Source organism: Onychomys torridus, chromosome 19, assembly GCF_903995425.1.
Source record: "Onychomys torridus chromosome 19, mOncTor1.1, whole genome shotgun sequence".
NCBI classification, from domain to species: domain Eukaryota; kingdom Metazoa; phylum Chordata; class Mammalia; order Rodentia; family Cricetidae; genus Onychomys; species Onychomys torridus.
In genome coordinates, this window is record NC_050461.1 from 4007695 (window position 1) to 4018193 (window position 10499).

Consider the following 10499-nt stretch of genomic DNA (forward strand, 5'->3'; position numbering starts at 1 on the left):
TGTGCTACTGTTACCTGACTTCTATGTTTAATATAGTGGCTAGCTTTTTCCTCTGATCCTCAGATAAGCTTTATTAGGGTGCACAATATTTTGCGGGACACAATATATCACCACACACAATAAAACTTAAATTGTGACTACATAGAGACTCTTTTATATAGTCTAGACCATGTATAGACCATGAAGGTGAGTTCTGCATCTAAAAGGCCTAGCTAGTACTTTCCATGGTTCATGTTTGGTTCCTGACATCTTGGTCCCTAACACTCTGGCCACTAGAAAGCCTAGAAAATTGGAGAGTACTGGGAGTGGGCTCTCCATATTCTATCTATACACATTGTTCCCTGACTCATTGATCTTATGTTGTTATAATGTGCTGAAAGAGTATATGAAAAATTATTTTTAAAGCCAGGTAGTAGTGGCATACACTTTTAATCCCAGGACTCAGGGTGGATCTCTGTGAGTTCAAGGCCATCCTGGTCTACAGAGCAAGATCTAGGACAGGCACCAAAACTACACAGAGAAACCCAAAACAAAATTTCATCAGTTTTTTATTTCCAGATTGTTATATAATTACATCATTTCTCACTTTCACTTTTCTCTCTCAAAAATCTCCTACATTGCTCTCTTTCAAATGCCTGGCCTTTTTTCTTATTAACTGATATTGCACGTATTTATGTACACAGATATACATATATATTCCTAAATATCATATGCTCAGTCTGTATAATGTTACTTGTAAGTACATGTTTTAGGACTGAACAGTTCATATTAAATAACTTAACCATGTGTTCTTCCTGGGGAAAATGTTTCTCCCACCTCTAGCTCTCTACTGCCTATCGTTCTTTATGTCGTCCTGAGGCCCTCTGGTCATTCTCTTGCCCACTTTGGCATGACTACTGTTCATTGACCTTGAAGAGCTCACATTTGAGTGGCCATGTTGGTGAGAATTAATGCCTGTAGCTTCTAATAATGCTAGGAGACACAATCTCAGAGATCCTCTGTCTTACTGCCTTTCTGCCTCCTATTCTAAATGTTCACCAAACCTTAGATGTGAGAGAATTCTGTAAATATATCCACTGGGACTAGTTCTGCATTTTGATTGGTTATAGTTTTCTGTAATAATTTCTGTCTATTTCAAAGACAAATTTCTTTGATGAAGGTTGAAGACTACATGCATCAGTGGGTAAAAGGAAAGGTGTATGTTATTGTTAGGGATTGTGCTGATTCAGCAAAGCAGTGGTTAAAGGTTCCACAGATCCACGACTTCACTAGCCCTGGGTAGTTTTCTAGGTTTCCAGTACCAACTATGATTATTTTTCTCTTATGGAGTGAGTCCTAAGTCCAATTAGAGGGGTTTTTTGTTTTTGTTTTTTTTCACTGCCAACATATGTATGTAAATTCTTGCACATAAAGAGCTAGTGTACCAATCTAATTGCTGTTGTGATTCACAGGCATCATGGCTGGTTAGGACTGTTGGTTGCCTCTCAAATTTAGAAGCTTATGTTGCTTTCTTGTATCATGAAAGCTAAAGCTCAAAGTAGTGGCATTCAGGTCAGTTCCAGCTCAGAAGTCTCTGGGTCATTTCTGAGGTACATTGTGTCTTTAGCAATAGGGATTTACCGTGAGAGCAACAGGAAGGACTCTTGGACAATCCCAGCTAACTCCAAAGAAGACTTCTCCTGTGTGTCACTGGAGTTTTTGTTAGATGGTTTTTGTGTCATGGAGGGGGCATTGTCAGCCCAAATGAGCAAAGATCATTAAAAGTATATATGTATATTTATATTTAACATTACATGTATTGTACTTTTTTAAAGACAAATGATTAATATTTTGCCTTTTCAAACATCCCTATTGATACGTTATTCTCCCCCTAATGTCGGATGTGGTGATACACATAGGTAGGCTATGTTAAAAAAAAAACAGAAGCGACTCAAGATGGCTGCCCCCATCAAGATGACCGGGGTGTGCCTGGGGGAAAGGGGCAGCAGGATGGTTTGAGATGGCTAACCCCAAACACCCCTGTGCCCTGGACTAAAATGGGGAACACCCTGGACCTGGCACTGATGGGGACTTTACCCTGCCAGAGCCCCGGTCGAGAGGAACCGCTGCCCAACCCCAGGAGCTTCAATGAGCTTCACCGGTTGTGCAAAGATGTATTTCCAGCACAGATGGAGGGCGTGAAGCTGGTGGTTGTCAACAAGGTTCTGAGCAGCCATTTCCAAGGAGCTCATACTGTGTACACGAGTGCTCTGGGTTTACCAGGCTATCACCTCCATGCCGCCTATGCAGGAGACTGGCAGCTTAGCCCCACTGAGGTGTCCCCCACTGTGGTGGGGATATGGACAGCAGTGGCAGTCTCAACGTTCAGATCTTGCTTCTGTTGGCAGAGCGTCTGCAAGCTATGGCTTTCTTCCAGACACAGCAGGCAAAGTTCCTGACCTGGCTGTATGATGGCAAATATTAAGGAGGCGACTACACAGCCACTCTGATGCTGGGAAACCCTGACCTGATCGGGCAATCAGTGATCATGGTTGCTCACTTCCTGCAGAGCATCATTCACCGGCTGGTGTTAGGAGGAGAGCTAGTTTATCACCGATGACCAGGCAAAGAGGGGGCCATCTTGACTCTGGTACTCAGCTGTGCACTGGGTAGCTATGTTGAATGTTGGGTCAGGTGGGGCCCATGCAAGTTAATACCACAGGGCGAATGAACAGGTTCAGGTTGGAGTGGAGTTTGAGGCAAATACAAGGCTACAACCTTCTCCTTTGGTTACCACCTGACTCTGACCCAGGGCAATATGGTGTTTCCGAGGCTTGGTGGATAGTAACTGGTGTGTAGGTGCTGTGTTGGAGAAGAAGATGCCACCCCTGCTTGTCACTCTGGCCCTGGGATCCTTCCTCAATCACTGACGCAACAGATTCCATTGTGGCTTTAGCATCACTGTGGGCTGAAGTTGTCCTGGAGGCAACCTCCACAGCAGCTGGAACCTTTGAGTCAGATGCCCTAGGGCCCGAGACTAACTAAGTCCCACCCCAGAGCCTACCTTGCTGGATGACTTCTAGGTCCCATGGGCAAAGTGGGGAACAGGATCATGTCCTTCTTAGAACTGGAGCTTGCCACAGGATCACTTTCCAATGAGGCAGTGGTTTGAGGTTCCCAGTTCTGCCATCAGCCCCACTATGGCTCTGGACTGGTGGAGAAGGATTAAGGGATGTTATCAGGCTCCCTGCACCCTACTTTCTTCTTTGTTATTTTTGTTTGATTACGATATTAGCTCCTTCTTCTTCAGAGCAGAAAAATCTGCATGGGATCAGCTCCCTGCCCATTTCTCCCATTTTTCCATCCCTCCACCTTTCAAGGTCGGGAAAGTAGGGTTAAAGAGCTAAATCTTTGGCCATAGAAAGACCACCCATTCCCAGAAGGAACTTTACCTCCTAAGGCAAAGTTTTCCCATCTTCTATGTTTCCAGAGAACAGCTTTGTCACCCCAGCTCCCCACTCTCTGATCCCTGCCCCCTCCACGCCCCCTGCCCTCTCCTCCACTCCCCCTGCCCTCTCCTCCACACCCCAGGATGACCACACGAAGAGACAGTTCCTGTTCAGCATTTCATTGCTGTCACTGAGCTCCCTTAGGCTGGTCCCCATCTTGGGTACCAGCAATTTCCCCTTCCCAGTCCAATGTCTGGGGAGTCTGGGGAAGGAAGCAAGCCTGGGCCTCAGCTGCAGATTTCCCCAAGCAGTGGCATCATAGCAGACAGTCCCTGGATGTGCTGGATTTCATATGTGAATGCACTGTTTATGCTCCGGAGCTCAGCCAGCAGGCCCATCAGCTTTGGGTACAGAAACCTTTGGAGAGAGTAGTAGAGTTACCAGGGAAAGAAGAGGGAAATAAGGCAGCTGAGTCTTGTCCTGAGGCCCCAGTCCCCTGAACTGTCCCTCAAGGAGACTAAGTCTGAACACTGGAGAATCATGCTGTGGATGGCACATACTATATTTGAAAATGTTCAGAAGTCCCCAAAAGGGGTTCTGTCAACACTGTCTTCCTTCTTTGTGCCTAGTTTTTCCTGAGCCCAGGGCTTAGAGGTCAAGTGTAAAGGAATGGCTAGACCAGAACTTCAACTGTATAGAGTCTGAAGGTGGGGCCCTTCTAGATGGAGTTCTAGGAGGAGGGCGTGTTGTTCGATGGTATAAAGCATCCCCCTCTTAGCAAACTGACTTGTCAAGGAGTGGGCAGAACAGAAGTGGCATGAGCTTCAGAGCCTGGACTACTGAACTAGGGACTGGCTTTGTCCATGAAGCTGTGAAGGACTGTGACTTCTAACGGAACCAAAAAATTCAAGGAACTGAGACCCAAGGGAGAGGAGAGGGCCAAAAGAAGAATGAACAAGACTTTGGAAATTTTGCTTTAGTTTGGAAAAGTTGGAGAGATGAGGTGATGGATATCACCAATCTCAGGAATGCTATCATACACAGGCCAAGAGCTACTACTTGGCATCTCTATTGAATAAAAAAAACAAACAAAAAACCTTGGAAAAGTGAGATGGAACAGCAGTATGAATAATTTAGATACTGGAACTATGTGGGATAGGGGTGGCCCAAGGGAAGGCCTGGGTTCCTAAGTACTTGGTTTCCCAAAGGAAACAACAGTAAAATGCATTCATCCTGGAAAAAAAAAACCAAAAACCAAACCAAAACAACAACAACAACAAAAAAAAAAACAGAAGCAAGAGGTTTGCAAATTTAAAACCAGCCTGGGCTAAACATAAAACTTTTAAAATGTGACTGAAATTACTGCCTAATAGAATTTTTATTTAGAGTATATTTATAATAACCATCTGATGAAATCTCAAAGTAGTTTTAATTTTCATTTTCCTGATGGCTAAAGAAATTGAACATTTCTTTATGTGTTTATCTAACACTTTGACTTTTCTTCATTGAGAATTTTCTGTTTATATTTGTACCCCATTTTTTATTGGATTATTAGGTTTTTTGATACTCAGTTTCTTGAGTTCTCTATATATTTTAGATGTTAGTCCTCTATCAAATGTAGAGTTGGTAAAAAAAAAAAAAAAAAAAAAAAAACTTTCCTCATTCTATAGACTGTTGCCTTGTCTGAATGATGATGTCCATTGCCTTACAGAAGCTTTTCAGTTTCACAGGGTCTCATTCATTAATTGTTGATCTTAGAGCCTGTGCTAATGGCATTCTATTCAGAAAGTTTTCTCTTGTCCCAATGAGTTCAAGGCCACTTCCCACTTTCTCCTTTATAAGGTTCAGTGTATCTAGTTTTTTGTTGAGGTCTTGATCTACTTGGACTTGAGATTTTTACATGGGGCTAAGTATGGATTTATTTGCATTCATCTACATGCAGCCATCCAGTTTAACTAGTACCATTTGTGAAAGATGCTGTCTTTTTTCCAGAGTGTATTTCTGACTTCTTTATAAAAAAAAAAAAAAATCAAGGGTATATATGTGTGTGGGTTTATGTCTGTGTCATCAATATGATTCCATTGAGCAGCATGTCTGTTTTATGTCAATACCATGTGGTTTTTATTACTATATCTCTGTGATACAACTTGAAATCAATAATGGTAATCTCTCTAGCATTCAAGCTTGTTTTAACTCTCCTGGGTTTTTTTGTTTTGTTTTGTTTTGTTTTTCTACATGAAGCTGAGAATTGTTCTTTGAAGGTCTGTAAAAATTTGTGTTAGAGTTTTGGTGGGGATTACATTGAATCTGTAGGTTGCTTTTGGTAGGATGGCCATTTTTACTGTTAATCCTACTGATTCATGAGCATGGGAGATCTTTTTATCTTCTGACATCTTCTAAGACCAATAACACATGAGATAGCAGATGCTGGCAAGGATGTGAAATAAGGGGAACATTCATCGATTGCTGGTAAGAGTGCAAACTTGTACTGCCACTTTAGAAATCAGTGTGGTGTTTCCTCAGAAGTTTGGGAATCAATGTACCTCAAGGTCCAGCTATACCACTCTTGGGAATATACCCAAAGGACACTCCATCCTACTACAAAGACACTTGCTCAATTATGTTTATAGTGCTTTAGTCATAGTTTTCAGAAATGTAAACAACTTAGATGTCCCTCAACTGAAGAATGAATAAAGAAAATGTGGTACATTTACACAATGGAATATTACTCAGACTTTTAAAAAGACACCATGAAATTTACAGGCAAATGGATGTAACTAGAAAATATTTTCCTGAGTGAGGTAACTCAGACCCAGAAAGATAAATATGGTATATATTCACTTGTATGTATATATTAGCCTTTAAGTAAATGATCACCAATCTGTAGTCTGTAGAGATTAGGTATAGAAGAAGGACTTAGGGTAGATACATGGATCTCCCTCCAAGGGAAACATAGACGGAGATGTTATGGGTTGACTGGGAGCATTTGGAGACTGAAACAAGAAAATCAGGTGGGGAGTAGAAGGGGAGATATGGTAGACGAGAGGGATTGTTGGAATGGAGGAGCATTTGAGAAATGATATGGAAACCTAGCGTAGTGGAAATATCCTAAAATATATGAAGGCAATTCTAATGAGGTCTCCTGATGATGAAGGATATACAGTCTCAGTTGACCATCTCTTATTACCAAACAAGGCATCTGATAGCAAGACTGAGATGAGCACAATTGAGTTGTTGGCCAAGGGGTCACATGAAAATGCTCAAACAACCCGGCTGTTGCTGAAAAAAAAAAAAAGGGTTACTGTCTACAAACTGAGAGCTGGGTCCCATTGCCAAGGACCTCACCTGCTCAACTCATTGAACATGGAGAAGTTCTACCGGTGCCTATATACAGCCTTCACTCTTATGCTCTAGTGTCTTTGTTGTAGGAAAGCACTCTGCAGGCTAACACACAAGAAGATAAACACCATCCCACAAAACCTTTGACAATATGCCCTGCCTGCAAGATACACCAGGGCAATGGTGGCACAGAAGTTGTGGGAGCAGCCAACCAATGTCTGATTTGACTTCAGGCCTACTATACAAGGTATAAACCACATCTGACATTACTTGGACAACTAAGAACCAGAGACTAGGTAGCCAAGATCTCTAGGGTAAAACCAAACATCATTGGTCTTTAAAAAAATAGTATCAATAAAAAGACTTTTAATGATACTCTGCTATACTCGTAGATCAGCACCCTATTCAGTTATCATCAGGCATGTTCCCTCTAGCAGAAGATGGAACAGATGCATAGAACCACAGCCAGAAATTACACAGAGTCAGAGTCTGGGGAACACACAGCACTAAATGGGAAACCCATCAAAACCCTCCCTTCAGAGCTTAGGGAACCCAACAGAAAAGGTGGCAAAAAAGTGTAAGGGCCAGGAGATAGGGGACACCAGGAGAACAAGGTCCACTGAATCAATTAAGCAAGGGACATATGAACTTACAGAGCCTTGAGCCTGAATGGGTGTTCACCAGGTCTTCTGTGTATGTATTATAGCTTTTGGTTTAGTGTTTTATTGGGACTCCTGAGTGTGAGAACAAATGAATCTCTGACTCTTGTGCCTTCACTTAGGATTCTTTTCCTTCTGTGGGTTGCCTCATTTCACTTCAAAAAGTGGTTTTTGTTTATCTTATTATATTTCATTTTGTCATGTTTGTATTTTATCTCTTAGAAACCTGTTCTTTTCTAATGAGAGACAGAAAGGATGTAGATCAGAGGTGGGGAGGAACTGGAAGAAGTAGTGGGAGGGAAAACTATAATTAGGATACATACTAGGCAAACTTATCAATGTCTTTTGTTTTCCAGCAGCCTACCTATCAACCTCTATGAATGTCAGCCAGAAAGTAGTTTCCAAAACAACTTAAGATTGCTTCATCTATGTGCAGAGCTAAAGTGCATGGTGTCATCAACAGTAGGGTCTTACCACTGAGTTACTGTGGGCAACCAAGAACAGCAGCAAGAGCTTGTACAACTCCGTGTGCCTCTGGGAACTTCATGACCACTGTCTGTCTCTGGATAAAACATTGCCCACTCATATGGGGTATCTGTTCTCAAAATCCTTTAAACACATTGTGTCATTAGTTGGCTTGCATCTACTGTGTTTCCATCAGACTTTGTCGTGCACCTCAGGTTTAAGTTACCTTTCTCACCACTCTTCTTTTGCCCATGTCCCTGTATGTGTACCCAAAGAAATAAATGATTGTAAAATACTTTTCTTGAATTATTATAAGAAGTTAAGCAAAAGAATTGTGAAATAAGAAACTAAAGATTATCAAAATCATGAAACAACTATTGATTAGAATTACAATTCCAAGAACATCCCAGGTTATGCTGTTCTCAATGGAAAGGAAGAGTCAGTCGATCAATTGATAGAGAAGAAAACACCTTTCTTATTTTCAAATAAAATCTGTCTTTAATTTTGAATTTCTATATGTAAATGCAAATCTTAATTGTTAATAATTGCTCTTCAATAAATCTATCAACCCTGAAAAAAAACTGTCTGATAAAATCAAAGCTAACACCAAAGAAATAAGACTGCTCTAGAGTTCTCACAATTTATCACCCACAATGTATAGAAGGTTGCAAATTAAATTTTTAATGTAAATTCAGAAGAAATAAAGAAAATGAAAGATATTTAAGAAAAATAAATAATTCAACCAGAATTTGTTCAGATATGAATACAACCTTGACCTAGCAAATTAAGTAAAACAAGAAAAGAACTTTTCACAGTTCCCTCGATTAGATGAAACCAGGTGTATGTACAATGATGTGGATGTACATGTTAGAACTACTGAGAAAAATGGGAAGTATTTTACTAAGTGGAAGTAACAAAAAGAAAGTAATCAAGAAAAAAAACCTGAAGCTGAGTGGAGACAACTGTGGAAAGAGACAAATTTGAAAACAGATCAATGAATTTCTTCAGGTTAAGAGAATTAATGACACAGAGATATTCATTAACTTACATCATCTTTATCTTGCTTTCATAGTGGATATTGGATAAGTTCCTCATGCTTCTCTCATAGGTGGAAATACACAGTGATTATGATCAGGATACACATCCTGAACATTTATCTCATAATAAAACAAACTTACATTGATAACCAGGTGCCCCAGACCTGTTAAAAGTGTCGATGACTCAAGAGAGGACAGGGATGAGGACAGAAAGAGAGACGTAAAAGGAGAGTAACCATATAGCAGATATGATAAAAAATTAATTTGAGGATAAATAAAAACTATCATAGCTCACCCAATACTAAAGAGATTTTTTAAGGATTTATTACTATTAAAAGTTGACATCATGATAAAAATTTATATTATAAAATAGAATTCTGTAACATATAAAAATAATTGAACATAATGACTGCTAAGACTTATACTAAGGAGGAAAGTCTGGTTTACAATTGGAAAAAATACAATGTTATATGTTGTATCAAACACTAATAATTTCTAATCCCATAGTAACTTAAATTTATGCAGACGAAGTCTCTTTATATTTTTTTATATTTTAATACAGAATCTTGCTTTGCAGCCTAGCATAATCTTTCATTCCTTATACAACCCAGGTGTCTATGGTTTTACATTGCTTGTGTAACAGTCACAGACTATAATATCTATTAAGAAAATCCTTTTAAAATCCAATATCAATTCATAACTTATCCTCAACCAAATATAAAGCATAATACTAAGCACAATACAAAACAAACAAATAAAAATCTCAGATACTTATCAATCAACATTATGAGGGTAAAAGAATGAGTTACACCTGAGTTTTATGCAGTACACAAAAACTTTTGCCATCCTGTCAAAAGTAGTCAACAGAAATTTCTAGCTAGTGCAGCAAAAATAATAAAAAGAAATAATGGATAAATAATTTAAATTGCCCCTATTTACAGATGCAATGATTACCTATGTAGAAAATCTCAAAGAATCTACAAAGAACCTCCTTACTAAAGGTAATTAGTATTACACCGAGGTCAAGGATGTGTAAGGGAATAAGAGAGGGGAAGGTGGGTTTTCCTGGGAAGGGGAACTAGAATAGTAGTGATGGATAGACAAGAGGGATTACAGAATGGGAGGACAGGATGGGAAATGGTAGGAAAGAGAGGAATAAGGGAGGAGATACAGAGAGGGACAGAAAAATCTAAGGGCCATTTACTATATAAACCTAATACTACAGAAGTTTCCATCAAATTCTCCCTCCTCAGGACTCATCAAATCCTGCAGAAGAGGAGACAGAGAGAATGCAAGATCCAAAGGGGGTGAGGACACAAAGAAACAAGACTTTCAGCAAAGCACATGCAAACTCAGAACCAAGGCACATATGAACTCACAAAGACAATGAAAGCATGCCCAGGGGCCTCTATGATTCTGCAGCAGATTAGGTCCCAGCTCTGAGAGGAAAAGCATACACAAATCCCCAAGCCTAACCCAGAAGCTATCTCCAATCAATAACCACCTACAAAAGAAAACTTAGTTCTATCCAATGGATTCTCATTGGGGATACAAACCACTCTTAAAGGTAG

At 40.0% G+C, this 10499-nt stretch overlaps 1 pseudogene; it reads left to right on the plus strand.

Moving 5' to 3' along the window:
- Window positions 1–2036: 2036 nt before the first annotated feature.
- LOC118570212 lies at window positions 2037–2951 on the plus strand (annotated as a pseudogene).
- The last annotated feature ends 7548 nt before the right edge of the window (window positions 2952–10499 follow it).